Source organism: Chiloscyllium punctatum, chromosome 16 (assembly GCF_047496795.1).
Source record: "Chiloscyllium punctatum isolate Juve2018m chromosome 16, sChiPun1.3, whole genome shotgun sequence".
In the NCBI taxonomy this organism is placed as follows: domain Eukaryota; kingdom Metazoa; phylum Chordata; class Chondrichthyes; order Orectolobiformes; family Hemiscylliidae; genus Chiloscyllium; species Chiloscyllium punctatum.
Window position 1 is genome coordinate 64,147,835 of NC_092754.1, and position 25,644 is coordinate 64,173,478.

Consider the following 25,644-nt stretch of genomic DNA (forward strand, 5'->3'; position numbering starts at 1 on the left):
AGCCTTGCTTACCACTCTCTCTGTACCATCCCCAGCCTTGCTTTCCTATCTCTCTGTAACACCTCTAGCCTTGCTTTTCTCTCTCTCTCTGACATCTCCAGCCTTGCTTTCCTTTTTCTGCAACATCTCCTGCCTTGTTTTCCTATCTCTCTGTAACATCTCCTGCATGGCTTTCCTCTCTCTGTAACATCATCAGCCTTGCATTCCTCTCTCTCTGTAACATTCCCAGCAGTGCTCTCCTATCGCTGTAACATCTCCAGCATTGCTTTCCGATCACTGTAACATATCCCGCCTTGCTTACCTCTCTCTCTGTAACATCTCCAGCCTTGTTTTTGTATCTCTCTTTAACATTGCCAGCCTTGCTTGCCTCTCTCTCTCAACCATCTCCAGCCTTGATTTCATCTCTCTCTGAAACATCTCCAGCCTTGCTTTCCTCTCTCTGTGTAACATCTCCAGCCATGCGTTCCTATCTCTGTAACATGTCCGGCCTTGCCCCCCTCACTCTCTGGAACATCTCCTGCATTGCTTTCCTCTCTCTGTAACATCTCCAGCCTTGCTTTCCTCTCTATCTGTAACATCCCCAGCCATGCTTTCCTTTCTCTCTGTAACATGTCCAGCCTTGCTATCGTTTTTCTGCGACATCTCCTGCTTTGCTTTCCTCTCTGTGTAACATCTCCAACCGACCTTTCCTCTCGATCTGTAACATCTGCAGCCTTGCTTTCCTTTTTCGGCAACATCTCCTGCTTTGCTTTCCTCTCTGTGTAACATCTCCAACCGACCTTTCCTCTCGATCTGTAACATCTCATGCCTTGCTTTCCTTTTTCTGTAACATTTCCTGCCTTGCTTTCCTACCTCTCTGTAACATTTAGAGCCTGCTTCCCTATCTGTGTAACATCTCCAGCCTTGCTTTCCTATCTATGTAACATCTCTAGCCTTGCATTTCTCTCTATCTGGAACATCTCTAACCTTGTTTTCCTCTCTATCTATCACACCTCCAGCCTTGCTTACCTCTCTCTCTGTAACATCTCCAGCCTTGCTTTCCCATCACGGAAACATCTCCAGCCTTGCTTCCCTCTCTCTCTGTAACATCTCCAGACTTGCTTTCCTCTCTCTCTCTGACATCACCAGCATTTCCTTCCCCTCTTTCTGTTGAATTTCCAGCCTTGCTTTCGTATCTCTGAAAAATATTCTGCCTTGCTTTCCTCTCTACCTGTCACATCTCCAAACTTGCATTCCTATCTCTCTGTAACATCTCCAGTCTTGCTTTTCTCTCTCTGACATCTCCAGCCTTGCTTTCCTTTTCCTGTAACATCTCCAGCCTTGCTTTCTTCTCTCTCTGTAACATCTCCTGCATTGCTTTCCTATGTCTGTAACATCTCCAGCCTTGCTTACCTATCTCTGTTACATCTCCAGCCTTGCTTTCCTTTTTCTGTAGCATCTCCAGCCTCGCTTTCCTATCTCTCAGTAACATCTCCAGCCTTGTTTTCCTATCTCTCTGTAACACCTCTAGCCTTGCTTACCTCTTTCTCTGTAACATCCCCAGCCTTGCTTTCCTCTCTCTCTGTAACACCTCTAGCCTTGCTTACCTCACTTTCTGTTACATCTCCAGCCTTGCTTTCCTATCTCTGTAACATTTCCAGCCTTGCTTTCCGATTTCTCTGTAACATCCCCCACGTTGCTTTCCTTTTTCTGTAACATCCCCAGCCTTGCTTTCCTCTCTCTCTGTAACATCTTTTGCCTTGCTTTCTTATCTATGTAACATCTCCAGCCTTGCTTTTCTCTCTATCTGTCACATCTCCAGACTTGCTTTCCAATTTCTCTGTAACACCTCATGCCTTGCTTTCCTCTCTAACTCTAACATCTCCAGCCTTACTTTCCTCTCTATCTGTTGAATCTCCTGACTTGCTTCCCGCTCTGTCTGTAACATCTCTAGCCTTGCTTTTCTCCCTATCTGTAACATCTCTAACCTTGCTTTCCCATCTCTGTAACTTCTCCAGCCTTGTTTCCTCTCTCCATGTAACATCTCCTGCCTTGAGTTCCTCTCTCTCTGTATCATCTCCAGCCATTCTTTCCTATCTCTGTAACATCTCCAGCCTTGATTTTCTATCTCTCTTTAACATCTCCAGCCGTGCTTTCCTCTCTCTGTAACACCTCTAGCCTTGCTTTCCTCTCTCTCTGTAACACCTCCAGCCTTGCTTTCCTCTCTCTCTCTAACATCTCCTGCGTTGCTTTCTTATCTCTGTAACATCTGCAGCCTTGCTTTCCTATCTCTCTGTAAAACGTCCAGCCTTGTTCTCCTCTCTCTCTCTAACATCTACAGCCTTGCATTCCTATTTCTCTGTTACATCTCCAGCCTTGCTTTCCTTTTTCTGTAGCATCTCCAGCCTCGCTTTCCTATCTCTCAGTAACATCTCCAGCCTTGTTTTCCTATCTCTCTGTAACACCTCTAGCCTTGCTTACCTCTTTCTCTGTAACATCGCCAATCTTGCTTTCCTCTCTCTCTGTAACACCTCTAGCCTTGCTTACCTCACTTTCTGTTACATCTCCAGCCTTGCTTTCCTATCTCTGTAACATTTCCAGCCTTGCTTTCCGATTTCTCTGTAACATCCCCCACGTTGCTTTCCTTTTTCTGTAACATCCCCAGCCTTGCTTTCCTCTCTCTCTGTAACATCTTTTGCCTTGCTTTCTTATCTATGTAACATCTCCAGCCTTGCTTTTCTCTCTATCTGTCACATCTCCAGACTTGCTTTCCAATTTCTCTGTAACACCTCATGCCTTGCTTTCCTCTCTAACTCTAACATCTCCAGCCTTACTTTCCTCTCTATCTGTTGAATCTCCTGACTTGCTTCCCGCTCTGTCTGTAACATCTCTAGCCTTGCTTTTCTCCCTATCTGTAACATCTCTAACCTTGCTTTCCCATCTCTGTAACTTCTCCAGCCTTGTTTCCTCTCTCCATGTAACATCTCCTGCCTTGAGTTCCTCTCTCTCTGTATCATCTCCAGCCATTCTTTCCTATCTCTGTAACATCTCCAGCCTTGATTTTCTATCTCTCTTTAACATCTCCAGCCGTGCTTTCCTCTCTCTCTGTAACATCCCCTGCCTTGCGTTCCTCTCTCTGTAACATCTCCAGCCTTACTTTCCTCTCTCTGTAACACCTCTAGCCTTGCTTTCCTCTCTCTCTGTAACACCTCCAGCCTTGCTTTCCTCTCTCTCTCTAACATCTCCTGCGTTGCTTTCTTATCTCTGTAACATCTGCAGCCTTGCTTTCCTATCTCTCTGTAACATCTCCAGCCTTGCTTTCCTCTCTCCCTGTTACATCTCCATCCTTGCTTTCCTTTTTTTGTAACATATCCGGCCTTGCGTTCCTCTCCATGTATCATCTCCAGCCTTACTTTCCTCTCTCTCTGTAACATCTCCTGCCTTGCTTTCCTATCTCTCTGTAACATCTCCAGCAGTGCTCACCTAGCACTGTAACATCTCCAGCAGAGCTTACCTATCTCTCTGTAAGATCTCCAGCCTTGCTTTCCTATCTCTCAGTAACATCTACAGCCTTGTTTTCCTATCTCTCTGTAACACCTCTAGCCTTGCATACCTCTCTCTCTGTAACATCTCCAGCCTTGTTTTCCTATCTCTCTGTAACACCTCTAGCCTTGCATACCTCTCTCTCTGTAACATCTCCAGCCTTGCTTTCCCATCTCTATAACATCTCCAGCCTTGTTTTCTTATCTCTCTGTAACATCTCCAGCCTTGCTTTCCTATCTCTCTGTATCGCCTCGAGCCTTGCTTACCTCTCTCTCTGTAACATCTCCAGCCTTGCTTTCCTATCTCTCTGTAACACGGCGGGGGGCACGGTGGCACAGTGGTTAGCACTGCTGCCTCACAGCGCCAGAGACCCGGGTTCAATTCCTGCCTCAGGCGACTGACTGTGTGGAGTTTGCACATTCTCCCCGTGTCTGCGTGGGTTTCCTCCGGGTGCTTCGGTTTCCTCCCACTGTCCAAAGATGTGCAGGTCAGGTGAATTGGCCATGCTAAATTGCCCGTAGTATTAGGCAAGGGGTAGATGTAGGGGTATGGGTGGGTTGCGCTTCGGCGGGTCGGTGTGGACTTGTTGGGCCGAAGGACCTGTTTCCACACTGTAAGTAATCTAATCTAAACATCTCCAGCCTTGCTTTCCTATCTCTCTGTCACACCTCTAGCCTTGCTTACCTCTCTCTCTGTACCATCCCCAGCCTTGCTTTCCTATCTCTCTGTAACATCTCCAGACTTGCTTTTCACTTTCTCTCTGACATCTCCAGCCATGCTTTCCTTTTTCTGCAACATCTCCTGCCTTGTTTTCCTATCTCTCTGTAACATCTCCTGCATGGCTTTCCTCTCTCTGTAACATCATCAGCCTTGCATTCCTCTCTCACTAACATCTCCAGCATTGCTGACCTCTCTCTCTGTAACATCTGCAGCCTTGCTTTCCTCTCTCTCTGTAACATTCCCAGCAGTGCTCTTCTATCGCTGTAACATCTCCAGCATTGCTTTCCGATCACTGTAACATATCCCGCCTTGCTTACCTCTCTCTCTGTATCATCTCCAGCCATGATTTCCTACCTCTGTAACATCTCCAGCCGTGCTTTTGTATCTCTCTTTAACATTGCCAGCCTTGCTTACCTCTCTCTCTCAAACATCTCCAGCCTTGATTTCATCTCTCTCTGAAACATCTCCAGCCTTGCTTTTCTTTCACTCCCTGACATCTCTAGCCGTGCTTTCCTATCTGCGTAACACCTCCTTCCTTGCCGTCCTCTCTATCTATCACATCTCCAGCCTTGCTTTACTCTCTATCTGTTACATCTCCAGCGTTTCTTTCCTATCTATGTAACATCTCTAGCCTTTTCTCCCTATCTGTAACATCTCTAAACTTGCTTGCCCATCTCTGTAACTTCTCCAGCCTTGTTTTCCTATCTCTCTGTAACATCTCCAGCCTTGTTTTCCTCTCGGTCTGTAACATCTCCCGCCTTGCTTTTCCTTTTTCTGTAACATCTCCTGCCTGCTTTCCTCCCTCTGTAAAATCTCCGGACTTTCTTTTTCCTCTCTCTCTGCAACATCTCCTGCCTTGCGTTTCTCTCTCTGTAACATCTCCAGCCTTACTTTCCTCTCTCTCTGTAACATCCTCAGCCTTGCTTTCCTCTCTCCCTGTATCATCTCCCGCCTGCTTTCCTTTTGCTGTAACATCTCCTACCTTGCTTTTCTCTCTCTGAAACATCTCCGGCCTTGCGTTCCTCTCCCTGTAATATCTCCAGCCTTACTTTCCGCTCTCTCGTTAACATCTACAGCCTTGCTTTCCTATCTCTCTGTGAGATCTCCAGCCTTGCTTTCCTATCTCTCAGTAACATCTCCAGCCTTGTTTTCCTATATCTCTGTAACACCTCTAGCCTTGCATACCTCTCTCTCTGTAACATCTCCAGCCTTGCTTACCTCTCTCTCTGTATCAGCTCTAGCCTTGCATACCTCTCTCTCTGTAACATCTCCAGCCTTGCTTTCCTATCTCTCTGTATCAGCTCGAGCCTTGCTTACCTCTCTCTCTGTAACATCTCCAGCCTTGCTTTCCTATCTCTCTGTAACACCTCTAGCCTTGCTTACCTCTCTATCTGTAACATCCCCAGCCATGCTTTCCTTTCTCTCTGTAACATGTCCAGCCTTGCTATCGTTTTTCTGCGACATCTCCTGCTTTGCTTTCCTCTCTGTGTAACATCTCCAACCGACCTTTCCTCTCGATCTGTAACATCTGCAGCCTTGCTTTCCTTTTTCGGCAACATCTCCTGCTTTGCTTTCCTCTCTGTGTAACATCTCCAACCGACCTTTCCTCTCGATCTGTAACATCTCATGCCTTGCTTTCCTTTTTCTGTAACATTTCCTGCCTTGCTTTCCTACCTCTCTGTAACATTTAGAGCCTGCTTCCCTATCTGTGTAACATCTCCAGCCTTGCTTTCCTATCTATGTAACATCTCTAGCCTTGCATTTCTCTCTATCTGGAACATCTCTAACCTTGTTTTCCTCTCTATCTATCACACCTCCAGCCTTGCTTACCTCTCTCTCTGTAACATCTCCAGCCTTGCTTTCCCATCACGGAAACATCTCCAGCCTTGCTTCCCTCTCTCTCTGTAACATCTCCAGACTTGCTTTCCTCTCTCTCTCTGACATCACCAGCATTTCCTTCCCCTCTTTCTGTTGAATTTCCAGCCTTGCTTTCGTATCTCTGAAAAATATTCTGCCTTGCTTTCCTCTCTACCTGTCACATCTCCAAACTTGCATTCCTATCTCTCTGTAACATCTCCAGTCTTGCTTTTCTCTCTCTGACATCTCCAGCCTTGCTTTCCTTTTCCTGTAACATCTCCAGCCTTGCTTTCTTCTCTCTCTGTAACATCTCCTGCATTGCTTTCCTATGTCTGTAACATCTCCAGCCTTGCTTACCTATCTCTGTTACATCTCCAGCCTTGCTTTCCTTTTTCTGTAGCATCTCCAGCCTCGCTTTCCTATCTCTCAGTAACATCTCCAGCCTTGTTTTCCTATCTCTCTGTAACACCTCTAGCCTTGCTTACCTCTTTCTCTGTAACATCCCCAGCCTTGCTTTCCTCTCTCTCTGTAACACCTCTAGCCTTGCTTACCTCACTTTCTGTTACATCTCCAGCCTTGCTTTCCTATCTCTGTAACATTTCCAGCCTTGCTTTCCGATTTCTCTGTAACATCCCCCACGTTGCTTTCCTTTTTCTGTAACATCCCCAGCCTTGCTTTCCTCTCTCTCTGTAACATCTTTTGCCTTGCTTTCTTATCTATGTAACATCTCCAGCCTTGCTTTTCTCTCTATCTGTCACATCTCCAGACTTGCTTTCCAATTTCTCTGTAACACCTCATGCCTTGCTTTCCTCTCTAACTCTAACATCTCCAGCCTTACTTTCCTCTCTATCTGTTGAATCTCCTGACTTGCTTCCCGCTCTGTCTGTAACATCTCTAGCCTTGCTTTTCTCCCTATCTGTAACATCTCTAACCTTGCTTTCCCATCTCTGTAACTTCTCCAGCCTTGTTTCCTCTCTCCATGTAACATCTCCTGCCTTGAGTTCCTCTCTCTCTGTATCATCTCCAGCCATTCTTTCCTATCTCTGTAACATCTCCAGCCTTGATTTTCTATCTCTCTTTAACATCTCCAGCCGTGCTTTCCTCTCTCTGTAACACCTCTAGCCTTGCTTTCCTCTCTCTCTGTAACACCTCCAGCCTTGCTTTCCTCTCTCTCTCTAACATCTCCTGCGTTGCTTTCTTATCTCTGTAACATCTGCAGCCTTGCTTTCCTATCTCTCTGTAAAACGTCCAGCCTTGTTCTCCTCTCTCTCTCTAACATCTACAGCCTTGCATTCCTATTTCTCTGTAACATCTCCAGCCTTGCTTTCCTCTCTCCCTGTTACATCTCCATCCTTGCTTTCCTTTTTTTGTAACATATCTGGCCTTGCGTTCCTCTCCATGTATCATCTCCAGCCTTACTTTCCTCTCTCTCTGTAACATCTCCTGCCTTGCTTTCCTATCTCTCTGTAACATCTCCAGCAGTGCTCACCTAGCACTGTAACATCTCCAGCAGAGCTTACCTATCTCTCTGTAAGATCTCCAGCCTTGCTTTCCTATCTCTCAGTAACATCTACAGCCTTGTTTTCCTATCTCTCTGTAACACCTCTAGCCTTGCATACCTCTCTCTCTGTAACATCTCCAGCCTTGTTTTCCTATCTCTCTGTAACACCTCTAGCCTTGCTTACCTCACTTTCTGTTACATCTCCAGCCTTGCTTTCCTATCTCTGTAACATTTCCAGCCTTGCTTTCCGATTTCTCTGTAACATCCCCCACGTTGCTTTCCTTTTTCTGTAACATCCCCAGCCTTGCTTTCCTCTCTCTCTGTAACATCTTTTGCCTTGCTTTCTTATCTATGTAACATCTCCAGCCTTGCTTTTCTCTCTATCTGTCACATCTCCAGACTTGCTTTCCAATTTCTCTGTAACACCTCATGCCTTGCTTTCCTCTCTAACTCTAACATCTCCAGCCTTACTTTCCTCTCTATCTGTTGAATCTCCTGACTTGCTTCCCGCTCTGTCTGTAACATCTCTAGCCTTGCTTTTCTCCCTATCTGTAACATCTCTAACCTTGCTTTCCCATCTCTGTAACTTCTCCAGCCTTGTTTCCTCTCTCCATGTAACATCTCCTGCCTTGAGTTCCTCTCTCTCTGTATCATCTCCAGCCATTCTTTCCTATCTCTGTAACATCTCCAGCCTTGATTTTCTATCTCTCTTTAACATCTCCAGCCGTGCTTTCCTCTCTCTCTGTAACATCCCCTGCCTTGCGTTCCTCTCCTGTAACATCTCCAGCCTTACTTTCCTCTCTCTGTAACACCTCTAGCCTTGCTTTCCTCTCTCTCTGTAACACCTCCAGCCTTGCTTTCCTCTCTCTCTCTAACATCTCTTGCGTTGCTTTCTTATCTCTGTAACATCTGCAGCCTTGCTTTCCTATCTCTCTGTAAAACGTCCAGCCTTGTTCTCCTCTCTCTCTCTAACATCTACAGCCTTGCATTCCTATTTCTCTGTAACATCTCCAGCCTTGCTTTCCTCTCTCCCTGTTACATCTCCATCCTTGCTTTCCTTTTTTTGTAACATATCCGGCCTTGCGTTCCTCTCCATGTATCATCTCCAGCCTTACTTTCCTCTCTCTCTGTAACATCTCCTGCCTTGCTTTCCTATCTCTCTGTAACATCTCCAGCAGTGCTCACCTAGCACTGTAACATCTCCAGCAGAGCTTACCTGTCTCTCTGTAAGATCTCCAGCCTTGCTTTCCTATCTCTCAGTAACATCTACAGCCTTGTTTTCCTATCTCTCTGTAACACCTCTAGCCTTGCATACCTCTCTCTCTGTAACATCTCCAGCCTTGCTTTCCTATCTCTCTGTCACACCTCTAGCCTTGCTTACCTCTCTCTCTGTACCATCCCCAGCCTTGCTTTCCTATCTCTCTGTAACATCTCCAGACTTGCTTTTCACTCTCTCTCTGACATCTCCAGCCATGCTTTCCTTTTTCTGCAACATCTCCTGCCTTGTTTTCCTATCTCTCTGTAACATCTCCTGCATGGCTTTCCTCTCTCTGTAACATCATCAGCCTTGCATTCCTCTCTCACTAACATCTCCAGCATTGCTGACCTCTCTCTCTGTAACATCTGCAGCCTTGCTTTCCTCTCTCTCTGTAACATTCCCAGCAGTGCTCTTCTATCGCTGTAACATCTCCAGCATTGCTTTCCGATCACTGTAACATATCCCGCCTTGCTTACCTCTCTCTCTGTATCATCTCCAGCCATGATTTCCTACCTCTGTAACATCTCCAGCCGTGCTTTTGTATCTCTCTTTAACATTGCCAGCCTTGCTTACCTCTCTCTCTCAAACATCTCCAGCCTTGATTTCATCTCTCTCTGAAACATCTCCAGCCTTGCTTTTCTTTCACTCCCTGACATCTCTAGCCGTGCTTTCCTATCTGCGTAACACCTCCTTCCTTGCCGTCCTCTCTATCTATCACATCTCCAGCCTTGCTTTACTCTCTATCTGTTACATCTCCAGCGTTTCTTTCCTATCTATGTAACATCTCTAGCCTTTTCTCCCTATCTGTAACATCTCTAAACTTGCTTGCCCATCTCTGTATCTTCTCCAGCCTTGTTTTCCTATCTCTCTGTAACATCTCCAGCCTTGTTTTCCTCTCGGTCTGTAACATCTCCCGCCTTGCTTTTCCTTTTTCTGTAACATCTCCTGCCTGCTTTCCTCTCTCTGTAAAATCTCCGGACTTTCTTTTTCCTCTCTCTCTGCAACATCTCCTGCCTTGCGTTTCTCTCTCTGTAACATCTCCAGCCTTACTTTCCTCTCTCTCTGTAACATCCTCAGCCTTGCTTTCCTCTCTCCCTGTATCATCTCCCGCCTGCTTTCCTTTTGCTGTAACATCTCCTACCTTGCTTTTCTCTCTCTGAAACATCTCCGGCCTTGCGTTCCTCTCCCTGTAATATCTCCAGCCTTACTTTCCGCTCTCTCGTTAACATCTACAGCCTTGCTTTTCTCTCTCTCTGTAATATCTCCAGCCTTGCTTTTCTCTCTATCTGTAACATCTCAGGCCTTGCTTTCCTCTCTCTGTAGCATTTCCCGCCATGATTTCCTTTTTCTGTAACATCTCCTACCTTGCTTTCCTATCTCTGAAACATCTCCTGCCTTGCTTTCCTCTCTATCTGCCACATCTCCAGCTTTGCTTTCCTATCGCTGTAAAATTTCCCAACTTGCTTTCCGATCCCTGTAAAATTTAGAGCCTGCTTCCCTATCTGTGTAACATCTCCAGCCTTTCTTTCCTATCAATTTAATATCACTAGACTTGCCTTTCTCTCTCTCTCTGACATCTCCAGCCTTGCTTTCCTTTTTCTGTAACCTGTCCTGCCTTGCTTTCCTCTCTCTGTAACATCTCCAGCCCTGCTTTCCTCTCTCTCTGGAACTTCTCCAGCCTTGTTTCCCTATCTCTCTGTAACATCTCCAGCTTTGCTTTTCCATCTCTGTAACATCTCCAGCCTTGTTTCCCTATCTCTCTGTAACATCTCCAGCCTTGCTTTCCTCTCTTTATCTAAAATCTCCAGCCTTGCTTTCCTCTCTCACTGTAACATCTCTAGCCTTGCTTTCCTCTCTATCTGTAACATCTCCACCCGTGCGCTCCTATCTCTGTAACATCTGCAGCCTTGCTTTTCAATCTCTCTGTAACATCTCCAGCCTTGCTTTCCTCTCCCACTGTAACATCACCAGCCTTGCTTTCCTGTCTATCTGTAACATCTCCAGCCGTGCGCTCCTATCTCTGTAACATCTCCAGCCAAGCTTTCCTCTCTATCTGTAACATTTCCAGCCGTTCCCTCATATCTCTGTAACATCTCCAGCCTTGCTTTTCTCTCTCTCTCTGTAACATCTCCAGCCTTGCTTTCCTCTCTATCTGTAATATCTCCAGCCATGCGCTCCTATCTCTGTAACATCCCCAGCCTTGCTTTCCTCACTCTCTGTAATATCTCCTGCATTGCATTCTTATCTCTGTAACATCTCCAGCCTTGCCTTCCTCTCTCTGTAACATCTCCTGCCTTGCTTTTCTCTCTATCTGGAAGACCTCCAGCCTTGCTTTCCTGTCTCGCTGTAACATCTCCAGCCGTGCTTTCGTCTCTATCTGTAACATCCCCAGCCATGCGCTCCTATTTCTGTAACATCTCCAGCTTTGCTTTCCTCTCTGTGTAACATCTCCAACCGACCTTTCCTCTCTATCTGTAACATCTCATGCCTTGCTTTCCTTTTTCTGTAACATTTCCTGCCTTGCTTTCCTAACTCTCTGTAACATTTAGAGCCTGCTTCCCTATCTGTGTAACATCTCCAGCCTTGCTTTCCGATCACGGAAACATCTCCTGCCTTGCTTCCCTCTCTCTCTGTAACATCTCCAGCCTTGCTTTCCTCTCTCTCTCTGACATCACCAGCCTTGCCTTCCCCTCTATCTGTTGAATTTCCAGCCTTGCTTTCGTATCTCTGAAAAATATTCTGCCTTGCTTTCCTCTCTACCTGTCACATCTCCAGCCTTGCTTTCCTATCTCTCTGTAACATCTCCTGCCTTGCGTTCCTCTCTCTGTAACATCTCTGTAACATTTCCAGCCTTGCTTTCCTATTTCTCTGTCACATCTCCCACGTTGCTTTCCTTTATTTGTAACATCCCCAGCCTTGCTTTCCTCTCTCTCTGTAACATCTCCTGCCTTGTTTTCTTATCTCACTCTGACATCTCCAGCCTTACTTTCCTCTCTATCTGTTGAATCTCCTGACTTGCTTCCCTCTCTGTCTGCAACATCTCTAACCTTGCTTTCCAATCTCTGTAACTTCTCCAACCTTGTTTCCTCTCTCCATGTAACATCTCCCACCTTGCGTTCCTCTCTCTGTAACATCTCCAGCCTTGCTTTCCTTTTTCTCTGTAACATCTCCAGCCTTGCTTTTCTCTCTCTCTCTGACATCTCCAGCCTTGCTTTCCTATCTCTCGAACTTCTCCAGAATTGCTTTCCTATCTCTGTAACATCTCCAGCCTCGCTTTCCTATCTCTGTAAAATTTAGAGCCTGCTTCCCTATCTGTGTAACATCTTCTGCCTTGCTTTCCTCTCTCTCTGTGTCATCTCCAGTCCTGATTTCCTCTCTATCTGTTACATCTCCAGCCTTTCTTTCCTATCAAATTAACCTATCACTGCCTTGCTTTTCTCTCTCTCTCTGTAACATCTCTAACCTTGCTTTCCCATCTCTGTAACTTCTCCAGCCTTGTTTTCCTCTCGCTCTATAACATCTCCTGCCTGGCGTTCATCTCTCTGTAACATCTCCAGCCTTGCTTCCCTATCTCTTAGTTTCATCTCCAGCCTTGAGTTCCTCTCTCTCTGTAACATCTGCAGCCTTGCTTTCCCATCTCTTTAACATCTCCAGCCTTGTTTTCCTCTCTCTCTGTAACATCTCCTGCCTTGCGTTGCTCTCTCTGTAACATCTCCAAACTTGCTTTCCTATTTCTCTGTAACATCTCCAGCCTTGCTTTCCTCTCTCTCTCTGTAACATCTCCAGCCTTGCTTTCCTCTCTATCGGTAACATCTCCAGACTTGCTTTCCTTTTTCTGTAACATCTCCTGCCTTGCTTTCCTCTCACTCTCTAACTTCTCCAGCCACGCTTTTCTCTCTCTCTCTGTAACATGTCCAGCTTTGCTTTCCTCTCTCTCTAACTTCTCCAGAATTGCTTTCCTATCTCTGTAACATCTCCAGCCTCCCTTTCCTATCTCTGTAAAATTTAGAGCCTGCTTCCCTATCTGTGTAACATTTTCTGCCTTGCTTTCCTCTCTCTCTGTGTCATCTCCAGTCCTGATTTCCTCTGTATCTGTTACATCTCCAGCCGTTCTTTCCTATCAAATTAACCTATCACTGCCTTGCTTTTCTCTCTCTCTGTAACATCTCTAACCTTGCTTTCCCATCTCTGTAACTTCTCCAGCCTTGCTTTCCTATCTCTGTAACATTTCCAGCCTTTCTTTCCGATTTCTCTGTAACATCTCCCACGTTGCTTTCCTTTTTCTGTCACATCTACAGCCTTGCTTTCCTATTTCTCTGTAACATCTCCAGCCTTGCTTTCCTCTCTCCCTGTTACATCTCCATCCTTGCTTTCCTTTTTCTGTAACATCTCCGGCCTTGCTTTCCTCTCTCTGTAACATCTCCAGCCTTGCTTTTCTCTCTATCTGTAACATCTCAGGCCTTGCTTTCCTCTCTGTCTGTAACATCTCCCGCCATGATTTGCTTTTTCTGTAACATCTCCTGCCTTGCTTTCCTATCTCTGAAACATCTCCTGCCTTGCTTTCCTCTCTATCTGCCACATCTCCAGCCTTGCTTTCCGATCCCTGTAAAATTTAGAGCCTGCTTCCCTATCTGTGTAACATCTCCTGCCTTGCTTTCCACTCTATCTGTTACATCTCCAGCCTTACTTTCCTATCAATTTAACATCACTAGACTTGCCTTTCTCTCTCTCTCTGACATCTCCAGCCTTGCTTCCTTTTTCTGTAACCTGTCCTTCCCTGCTTTCCTCTCTCTGTGACATCTCCAGCCCTGCTTTCCTCTCCCTCTGTAACATCTCCTGCCTTGCTTTCTTATCTCTGCAACATCTCCAGCCTTGCTTACGTTTCTCTCTTTAACTTCTCCAGCCTTGTTTCCCGATCTCTCTGTAACCTCTCCACCCTTGCTTTTCCATCTCTGTAACATCTCCTGCCTTGTTTTCCTATCTCTTTGTCACATCTCCTGCCTTGCTTTCCTCTCTCTCTGTAACACCTCCAGCCTTGCTTTCCTCTCTCTCTCTAACATCTCCTGCGTTGCTTTCTTATCTCTGTAACATCTGCAGCCTTGCTTTCCTATCTCTCTGTAAAACGTCCAGCCTTGTTCTCCTCTCTCTCTCTAACATCTACAGCCTTGCTTTCCTATTTCTCTGTAACATCTCCAGCCTTGCTTTCCTTTTTCTGTAACATCTCCGGCCTTGATTTCCTCTCTCTGTAACATCTCAAGCCTTGCGTTCCTCTCTCTGTATCATCTCCAGCCTTACTTTCCTCTCTCTCTGTAACATCTCCAGCCTTGCTTTCCTATCTCCCTGTAACATCTCCAGCCTTGCTTTCCTCTGTGTGTAACATCTCCTATCTTGCTTTCCTCTCTATCTGTCAATTCTCCAGCCTTTCTACCTATCTGTGTAACATCTCCAGCCTTGCTTTTCTCCCTATCTGTAACAACTCTAACCTTGTTTTCCTATCTCTCTGTAACATCTCCAGCCTTGCGTTCCTCTCTCTGTAACATCTCCAGCCTTACTTTCCTCTCTCTCTGTAACATCTCCAGCCTTGCTTCCCTATCTGTGTAACATCTCCTGCCTTGCTTTCCACTCTCTGTAACATCTCCGGCCTTGCTTTCCTCTCTCTCTGTAACATCTCCAGCCTTACTTTCCTATCTCTCTGTAACATCTCCAGCCTTGCTTTACTCTCTCTCTCTCTCTCTGTCACCTCCAGCCTTTCTTTCCTTTTTCTGTAACATCTCCTGCCTTGCGTTCCTCTCTTTGTAACATCTCCAGCCTTGTTTTCCTATCTCTTTGTCACATCTCCCGCCTTGCTTTCCTTTTTCTGTAACACCTCCTGCATGCTTTCCACTCTCTCTCTGACATCTCCACCCTTGCTTTCCTTTTTATGTAACATGTCCTCACTTTCTTTCCTCCCTTTGTAACATTTCCAGCCTTGCTTTCCTCTCTCTCTGTAACAACTCCTGCCTTGCTTTCCTCTCTCTCTCGAAAATCTCCTGCCTTGCTCTCTTATCTCTGTAACATCGCCAGGATTGCTTTCCTCTCTCTCTGTAACATCTCCAGCCTTGCTTTCCTCTCTCTCTGTAACATCTCCAGCCTTGTTTTCCTCTCTCTCTGTCACATCTCCACGCTTGCTTTTCTATCGCTGTAAAATTTCCTGCCTTGCTTTCCGATCTGTCTGTAACATCTCCAGCCTTGTTTTCCTATCTCTGTAACATATCCAGCCTTGCTTTCCTCTCTATCTGTCACATCTCCAGCCTTGCTTTCCTATCTCTCTGTAACATCTCCAACCTTGCTTTCCCATCTCTGTAACATCTCCAGTCTTGTTTTCCTCTCTCTCTCTGTAACATCTCCAGCCTTGCTTTTCTCTCTCTCTCTGACATCACTAGCCTTGCTTTCCTCTCTCTGTTACATCTCCGGGCTTGCTTTCCTCTCTCTCTGTAACATCTCCTGCCTTGTGTTCCTCTCTCTGTAACATCTCGAGCCTTACTTTCCTCACTCTCTGTAACATCTGCAGCTTTGCTTTCCTATTTCTCTCTAACATCTCGAGCCTTGCTTTCCTCTCTCTTTCTGTAACGTCTCCTGCCTTGCGTTCCTCTCTCTGTGTAACATCTCCAGCCTTGCTTTTCTCTCTGTCTCTGTAACATCTCCAGCCTTTCTTTCCTCTCTCTTTGCAACATCTCCAGCCTTGCTTTCCTCTCTCTCTGTAACATCGCCAGCCTTGCTTTTCCATCTCTCTCTGATATCTCCAGCGTTGTTTTCCTTTTTCTGTAACATCTCCAGCCATGCTTTTCTCTCTCTCTCTGACATCTCCAGCCTTGCTCTCCTCTCTCTGTAAAATCTCCAGCCTTGCTTTCCGCTCTCTCTCTAACATCTCCAGCCTTGCTTCCCTAACTGTGTAACATCTCCTGCCTTGCTTTCCACTCTCTGTAACATCTCCGGCCTTGCTTTCCTCTCTCTCTGTAACATCTCCAGCCTTACTTTCCTATCTCTCTGTAACATCTCCAGCCTTGCTTTACTCTCTCTCTGTCATCTCCAGCCTTTCTTTCCTTTTTCTGTAACATCTCCTGCCTTGCATTCCTCTCTCTGTAACATCTCCAGCCTTGCATTCCTCTCTCTCTCTAACATCTCCTGCCTTGCTTTCTTATCCCTGTAACATCTCCAGCCTTGCTTTCCTCTCTCTCTGTAACAGCTCCAGCCTTGCTTTCCTCTCTCTCTCTCTAAAATCTCTGGCCTTGCTTTCTTATCTCTGTAACATCTCCAGCTTTGTTTTCCTGTCTCTGTAACATCTCCTGCCTTGCCTTCCTATCCCTGTTAGATTTAGTGCCTGCTTCCCTATCTGTGTAACATCTTCTGCCTTGCTTTCCACACTATCTGTCACATCTCCAGCCTTGCTTTCCTATCTCTCTGTAACATCGCCAGCCTTGTTTTCCTCTCTGTCTGCTTCATCTCCCGCCTTTCTTTCCTTTTTCTGTAATTACTCCTGCCTTGCTTTCCTATCTCTGTAACATCTCCAGCCTTGCTTTCCTATCTCTCTGTAACATCTCCAGCCTTGCTTTCCTCTCTCTCTCTCTGTCATCTCCAGCCTTACCTTCCTATCTCTCTGTAACATCTCCAGCCTTGCTTTCCTGTCTCTGCAATATCTCCAGCCTTTCTTTCCCATCTGTGTTACATCTCCATCCTTGCCTATTATCTCTGCTTTCCTTCACATCTCAGTGAATTTGTTTTTACGTACCTCAGTGAATTGGTTATATATCTTCTCCTGTATTTTCATCTTCCTAGGGCTCTATAAAATATCCCCAGCAGTGTGTTTGTCATCGTTTGGACACTACCCTCGACCGATAAAGCCTCATTTGAATACACTTCCAAGATATCGTCCCTCCTTACTGTAGTAACTGTTCCTTAATTAATAATGCGATACCACCTCCTCTTGAACACCACTCCTGTCCTACCTGTAGTTCCAGTACAGCAGAATATTTAATTGTTACTCCTGACCTCCCTCAAATAGGTCACTGTGATGGCAAAAATGTTTCACCTCCACATGTGAATTCATGCCATTGTCACATCAGTCTGTCTGACAATTCTGCCAGTATTAATGTAAGTTGGATTATAACACCTGGAATACTCTGTATCTCGGAGTTCCACAATAATTCACTATTTGTTAATAGGCTGTCCAAACCATGAACCAAAATTGTAACTCTGGGACTGAATGAATATCATGAATTGTAATTTCTTTTTTATAAATATATTTATCAAGTGCAACTTTCCAGAACTTAGCTGTCAGCTTCACATACAATGAGATTCTGATGGTTAATTTCCCGCTCAGTGTGCAGAGGGGATCTCCCTCAGTAATGGAGACAGTGTGGATTGCAGTTGATAGAAATCAGAGTCGAACAGTGTGGTGCTGGAAAAGCAAAACAGGTCGGGCAGCATCCAAGGAGAAGGAAGTTGATATTTCGGTCATAAGCTATTTATGATGAACGCATTGGTGCATTCTTTATTTTTATCCTGTGATTCGAAGGACTTTGGGAACTGTACTTGCTCAGGAAGGCAGCACTATATATTTCACTGAATTGGAAAGCAGTCAATCAGTTGGTTGGACAGGGTGTAGACAAGTTGAGGGGAAGTACAGACTGATTGAAGTACAAACATCCTGGGCCAAATGGAGTATTCACGAGGTTACTCCAGGAAGTGATGGAAGAGATTGGTGTGCCTTTGGTGATGATCGTTGTGTCTTCACTGGCCACTACAGTGGTGCCAGATGATTGGAGTGTGGCAAATGTTATTCCCTTGTTCAGGGAAGGGAATAGGGATAACCCTGGGAATGACCAAACAGTCAGTCTTACATCAGTGGTGGGCAAAGTATTGGAGATGCTTTAAGAGACAGTATTTATAATTCCTTAGAAAATGATAATTTGATTAGACATAGTCAGCATGGCTTTTTGAGGAGCAGGTCATGCCTCACAAACCGTATTGAACTATTTTAAGTTGTGAAAAAACAATGTTGATGAAGGTAGAGCGGTAGATGTGGTGAACACAAATTTTAGCAAGGTGTTTGATAAGGCTCCCCATTGTAGGCTCATTCAGAAGGTGGCGAGGAATAGGACGCAGGGAACTTTGGCTGTCTGGATACGGGCATGCCTGGCCCATAGAAGACAGAGGATGGCAGCAGATGGAAAGTATTCAGCCTGGAGGTCCGTGACCAGTGGTGTTCCACAGGGATCGGCTCTGGGACTTGTGCTGTTTGTGATTTTTATAAATGACTTTGATGAGGAATTGGAATGGTGGGTTAGTAAGCTTACCGAAGACATTTAGATTGACGGAGTTGTGGATAGTGTGGAGGGCTGTTGTAGGTTGCAACAGAACATTGAAAGGATGCAGAGGTGGGCTAATAAGTGGCAGTTAAAGTTCAACCTGATAAAATGTGAAGTGATTTGTTTTAGAAGGTTGCATTTGAATACAAAATAGAGTGAAAAGCAGAATTCTTTGCGATGGGGAGGAAGAGAGGGATCTTGGGGTCCATGTCCATAGATCCCACAAAATTGTCAGCCAAGTTGATAAGGTTGTTAAGAAGGTGTTTGGTGTGTTGGCTTTCATTATGGGGAATTGAGTTTAAGAGCGACAAGGTTAATGCTAAGGTCAATAAAGCTGTGGTTCAACCACACTTGGAATATTGTGTTCAAATCTGGTAGCCTCAGTATCGGAAACATGTGGAGGCCTCAGAGAGTGTGCAGAGGAGATTTGCCAGGATGCTGCCTGGACTTGAGGACATGTCTTAGGAAGAAAGTTTGAGGGAGCTAGGGCTTTTCTCCCTGGAGCGAAGAAGAATGACAGCTGACTTGATAGAGGTTGACAAATGTTGAGAGACAAAGATTGGATAACCAGACTCTTTTCCCATGGCAGAAATGGTTATCTACAAGGAGCATAATTTTAAGGTGATTTGACGAAGCTTTAGGGGTGATGTCAGAGGAAGCTGCTTTACACAGATTATGGTGGGGTTGGAATGCACCGCCAGTGACAGAAGTAGAGTCAGATACATTAGGGATAATTAAGAAGACTCTTGAATAGGCACATGGAAGCTAGTGCATTGAAGGTTATGTAGGTTAGTCTGATCTTAGAGTAGGATAAAATGTCGGCAAAGCATTGAGGGCTGAAGGGCTCTTATTGTGCTGTACTGTTCTATGTTCCAAGTTTCTCTCAACTGGTGGATTCTCATAAGTTGATGAATGTGTGAGGGAGTGTGGTGTGTGAGGTCAGCAAACTGGAAGGGGCGTTAGGCCAAGACTTCAGTTATGGTGTGCATGGTTACAATCAGCTGAGTACCAGCACAATATATGTGGTTACCTAGACCAGACAAAATCCACCAAGTTTAGTTATTAAACTGATTTTTGGTTTGTCGTTAGATCCTGGTTTCTTCAGATACATTCTGTTTGGTGACCAATGTATTAATATCTGACCATCCACAGACAGGTACACTTTTATTTTGATACTGGTGAATGTGAAGGTACATTTATTGGATATAATTTCAGAGGATTCACTGTGAGACTCAAGATGCTGCAGAAAACTGTCAATTGTGAACATTTTCACACAGCGTCTGGACCAGGGAGCAGATGTAGGAAGTATGGGGAACATGCCAGATGTCAGCACCATAACCAATACCATGTGATTCGGACACTCCATGTCCATACAATGGTCTCTGGGTCATGCTCTGACTGAAGATGAATTTGTAAGACCTGGTTCCTGATCAAACATTGGTATCTAATTTAGACAGTGTTTGTGACTATACTGAGAACATTGATAGGTAAAATCAAGGACTGCAGCTGCTGGAAACCAGAGTATAGATTACAGCGGTGCTGGAAGAGAACAGCAGGTCAGGCAGCATCCGAGGTGCAGCAAAGTCGACGTTTCGCGCAAAAGCCCTTCATCAGGAATGATGACTGATATCCTGTTGGCTACTTTCCTCCTGCCCAAGGTGGAATCCAAATGATTTCCCTAGAAGGAATATTTGAATGGTTTTCCTGAGGAGAAAGTGAGGACTGCTGCTGCTGGAGATCAGAGCTGAAAAATGTGTTGTTGGAAAAGCGCAGCAGGTCAGGCAGCATCGAAGGAGCAGGAGAATTGATGTTTCATGTGTCTCCTCCTCCACGCCGACCTCCTGATTGTCCTGACCCAGGCTGCAATCTTTCTGGTCAGATTCTGGACCAGTCCAGTATCTCAGTCAGTGTCACAGGCAGCTGTGGGGTCCAGTAGCACGGTGCCTGAATTCAGGCCTTTTGGAATCCATTTTTAATGTTGGTCACGTGGTGGGTTAACTGACCTGAACAATGATCAGGAGTTAGCCATGTTTGTGAATTGGGCAATGATGAGATATGAACTACAATTATTCAACTGAACAATAATTGCATCATCTCTGAAAACAATTAGATTGGTTCTATATTGATTCAACTAAAATGTAAACAGGTAACAACATTTTATGATACAAAAGTAAAGAGTGCACGTTTTGTATTATACCAAAAAGAAAATGTTGTCTGATTATTCTGGTGATCACAATTACACACTAAATGCCAGTATTCAAATGCATACATTGTCGCTATATCATTTGCAAAGTGGTTGACCTCTGACTGATTCCATATTCAGAGTGAGCAAACGATTGAACAATCAGATAGAATTATCGTTCTGACACATTTAAATACAACCAATCGATTTAATTCTCATTGAAGGGTGTGAGCTTCAGCTATCTGCCAACAATTCTAATAGTTTTAAAATAGTGATGGAAACTGATAGACCAGATCTAAAAGTGGAAGTTCTAAATTGGAGTAAGGCTAATTTCGATGATATTAGGCAAGAACTTTCAAAAGCTGCCTGGAAGCACATGTTCGCAGATAAAAGGGAATCTGGAAAGTGGGAAGCATTCAGTAATTAGGTAACGAGGGTCCAGAGACAGGATATTCCTGTTAAGGTAAAAGGAAAGGCTGGCAGGTATAGGGAATGCTGGATGACTAAAGAAATTGAGGGTCTGGTTAAGAAAATGAAGGCAGCATATATCAGGGACAAACAAGGTAGATCGAGTGAACCCTTAGATGAGTACAAACGACAATATTAATATATTTAAGAGGGAAATCAGGACGGCAAAAGGGGACATGTGATAACATTGGCAAATAGAATTAAGGAAAATCCAAAAGGATTTTACAAAGACATTAAGGACAAAGGGGTAAATAGGGAAAGAATACCACCCCTCAAATATCAGCTTGGAGGCCTTTGTGTGGAACGCAGGATTTGGGGGCGATACTAAATGAGCATTTTACATCAGTGTTTACTGTTGGAAAGGACATGGAAGGTACAAAATCTAGGGAAATAGATGGTGACATCTTCAAAAATGTTCATATTACAGAGGAGGATGTGGTAGATGTCTTGAAACATACAAAAGTGGATAAATCCCCGAGACCTGATCAGGTGTACAGAGAACTCTGTGGGAAGCCAGGGAACGGATTGCTGGGCCTGTTAGTGAGATATTTGTATAATCGATAGTCAAAGGTGAAGTGCCAGAGGACTGGAGCTTGGCGAATATGGTGCCAATGTTTAAGAAAGTTGGTAAGGACAAGCCAGAGAACTACAGACCAGTGAGCCTGACAGCGGAGGTGAGCAAGTTGTTGGAGGGAATCCTGAGGGACAGGAGAGATATGTATTTTGAAAGACAAGGTCTGGGTACGGATAATCAGCGTGGCTTTGTGAGTGGAAAATAATGTCTCACAACCTTCTTTGAATTTTTTGCAGAAGTAACAATGATGATTGATGAGGGCAGAGTGGTGGATGTGATTTATTTGAACTTCAGTAAGTAGTTCGATAAGTTTCCCCATGGTAGACTGGTTAGGCAGGTTAGATCTTATGGAACAGAGGGAGAACTATCCATTTGGATACAGAACTGGCTCAACGGTAGAAGACAGAGGGTGGTGGTGGAGGGTTGTTTTACAGACTGGAGGCCTGTGACCACTGGAGTGCTACAGGGATCGGTGCTGGGTCCACTACTTTTCGGCAGATGCATCACCTTCCTAACTATTGACTCAACCTGCAAGTTTACCTTGCGACAATCCTGTACTAGAACTCACAACTCTCTTTGCTCTTCAGACTTCTGAATTTTCTCTCCGTTTATAAAATAGTCCTTGCCTCTCTCCCTCCTCACATCGTGCATCACTTCAGGTTTTCCCAAGACGTCCTCCATCTGCCACTTCGATGCCCACTCTCCTGCCCTGTCTAAATCCTTCTGCAGACTCCCTGCCATCTCAATGCTGCCTGTCCCTCTACCTACCTTTGTATCATCTAAAAACCTCGCCAGAAGACTCTCAGTTCCTTAATGTAGATCGCTAATGCACAAAGTCAAAAGTTGTGGTCTCAACACTGAGCCATGCGGAACACAAATTGTCATCGGCTGCTATCCCAAGAAGGACCTTTTTATCCCCAATCTCTACTTGCTGCCAGACAGCCAAGATTATGCACACACGAGTAACTTACCTCGAGCAAAATGGGGCCTTATTTTACTCAGCAGCCTCCTGTGCGGCACCTTGCCAATGTCCTTCTTGAATTCCAGGTGGATAATATCCACTGGCTTTCCTTTGCCTCACTTGCTTGTTGCATCCTCAAATAACTCTTACAGATTTATGAGGCATGACGTCCTCTTGATGACATCATACTGATTTTACCCTATTTTACAATTCACTTGCGAGTATTCAGAATCTCATCCTTCACAATGGATTCTAGGATCTTACACATGACTGAGGTTAGGTTAATTGGTCTGTCACTTCATGCCTTTTGCCTTATTCCCTTTTTAAAGAAGCTGTCACGTTTGCAACTTTCTAGTCTTTTGAGCCTCTCCCTGATTCTAGAAATTCACGAAAGATCACCACAAATGTCTCCATTATTTCTTCAGCTAACTCCCTTGGAACTCTGGGATATTGTCCTTCTGGTCCAGTTTATTTACCCATTTAGTTTTTCTAGCAACTTTTCCTAATAAACTCTGTCCCCTCGCTATCTTGAATTTGTGGGATTCTATTTGTGTCTTTCACTGTGAAAAGTGACGTGAAATAATTGTTCAGTTTCTCAGCCATTATTTGTTCCCCCTTACTATATCTCCAGGGTCGTATTCCACGACCAATGTCCATTCTACCTCTCTTTTGCCCTTTACATATCAAAAGAAACTCTTACAGTGTTTTATATTACTGGCTAGCTTTCCCGCATATTTAATCTTCTTCCTCTTCTTTCTTATTTTGTTGCCCTATATTGGTATTTGGAAGCTTCAAAATCCACTGGTTTCCCACTGCCATTTGCCATGTTATCTGACTTCTCTTTTACTTTTACGCTAACCCTGATTTCCCCTGTCCGACATTGTTGCCTCATCCTCCCTAAACCATGCTTCTTTTAGCTTGGGACGCTTGCTGCGTCTCCTGTATTACTCCCACAAACTCCCGCCATTACTGTCCCACTGTCTTTCCAGCTAACCTCCTCTCCCAGTCAATGTAACCCAGTTCCTCCCTCATGCCTTTGTAGTTGCTTTTATTCAGCGATAATATTGTTAACTCTGATTCTACTTTCACCCTCTCAAATTGAAGAGTAGGTTCAATGCTATTATGATCACTGCTTCATAAAGGTTTCTTTACCTCAAGCTCCCTTATCAAGTCTGCCTCATTGCACAACTCTAAATCCGGTATTACTCGTTCCCTCATTGCCTGCACAATAAGCTGCTCCAAAAAGCCATCTTGTAGGCATTCCACAAATTCCTTTCCTTGCAAAACACTGCCAACCTGATTTTCCCACTACACCTGCATATTGAATTCCTCCCAATCACTGTAACTTTGCCTTTCCTAAACATCGTTTCTACCTCCTGATGTGACATCCAACCCAGATCCTAACCACGGTTTGTGGACCTGTACATAACTCCAACTATGGTTTTTCACCTTTGCCATTCCTCAATTCTCACCACACAGATTCCACAACATCTGTCCCTACTTTGAGTTTTGGGAACTGAGTGATGGGACTGCAAAACACTTTAGCATTGTCGCAAGTTCATAGTTTAGACATTAATTAAAAAAACTACGTTGTCAATTCCATTGGAATGTGGCCACAATCTATTTCTTTAGCCAAATGTTCTGTGTGTGCTATGGAAGAATGCAGACTTTTGAAACTGTTCGAAAAACATCATATGAAGAGGACTTGAGTCTATAAAGAGATTAAGGTGAGTCTGGTGAACAGAAAAATAATGTTGTATGGAGCATCGTAGGATGTATTGTCTGTGCGCTCAAAGATGTTGGCGGGTTGAATCGAAAGGCGGTGTATTATTTCAATGGAGAGATTGGCTTGAAGCGCAGAAGAACCGGGGACCTGGATTACAAAATAAAAACTTTATACGTGCATGAAGTTTTGAGGGTGGTAAGATAAATGTATACATTTTCGGAAACAGAGTGCATTCAAAATTAGGGAAGAGTTTCTTCAGTTTTGCAGAGTAGTGGCGAGACCACATCGAGAAAAAATGGTCATACTGACATACAAATCAGTCCAGAGAAGATTCACTCAACTGACTCCAGTGTGGAACGTTTTTTCAGGTGGAAATCTTTAACTGACTGACTGTGGATCTGCTGGAGTTTAGGCGAACGGCATGTGATCTTGGTGACCCCAGGATATTCTAAGTAGTCTTTCCATGTTGAATTCTGAAACCATATTTCAGCTTGTGTGAGAGATTACCAGGAAGGGATGGACTATGAAACTGAAGTTTATCTCAGTTAAGAAGATGTTGGATGTTTTAATCCTCTCAAAGTGAACTCTCTTCCCAGATAGCAATGGAGGATACAACATTGAATATTCCTAAGGCAGAAGCAGGCAGATTCTTGACAAACAATGAAGCACTAACATTGTAAGGGCATAGGAGGAATATGTGATTGATATCACAATCAGATATTCCACAATCTTAAAACATGACTGAGCTGTATTGGTGACTTACCCCTGCTGCTAGTGTCAGCATTTCTGTTGACTTTAGATACTGAAAAAAATGTGAGATGATTCTCATGAACAGGGAGACATTACCTTTCAAATTATTGGGTGCAGGTTTCCATACGTGACTTTTAAACAACACTCAAAAGCACTCAGGGAAGTTTCATGGTATTGGAGAAAGGTCAGGAGCATAGGGCAAAATGAAAGCCTGCCTTGAAAACTGCATTAGAGATCAGATTGGGTCGAATGGATAACTTAAATCTGCTCATTCCTTTCAGTCCTTGTTGTGAGGTAAGTTTCATTAGCAAGACCAGCATTCTGTTGCCGATGTGAAATTTCTATTCAGAATATGGCGATAAACCCCAGGGATTCTTGTGGTGCAGGATCACTGACAGGTATGTTACAAAGAGAGAAATGGGGTTCTGATCCATTTGATAGTAAAGGCAGAATGATATAGCTTCAGGTTGGTGTGCTGTGTGACCTTGGAGATTGCATTCTTCACCACTTGATGCTCACAAGCTATGGAAATAGTGAGACAACAATTAAAGTGATAGTCATGCAACATATAAACAGGCCCTTCAGCCCAATACATCTACACCAGCCAGAAAACACCAACGTATATTATTCCCAGTCACCTGAAGACCTATAGCTTACTATGCCCTGGCGGGTTTTGCTTAAATGCTGCATTGTCTTCTTATACACTTAATTGTAAGGTCCTAGGGAGTGTTGCTGAACAAAGGTACCTTGGAGTGCAGGTTCATAGCTCCTTGAAAGT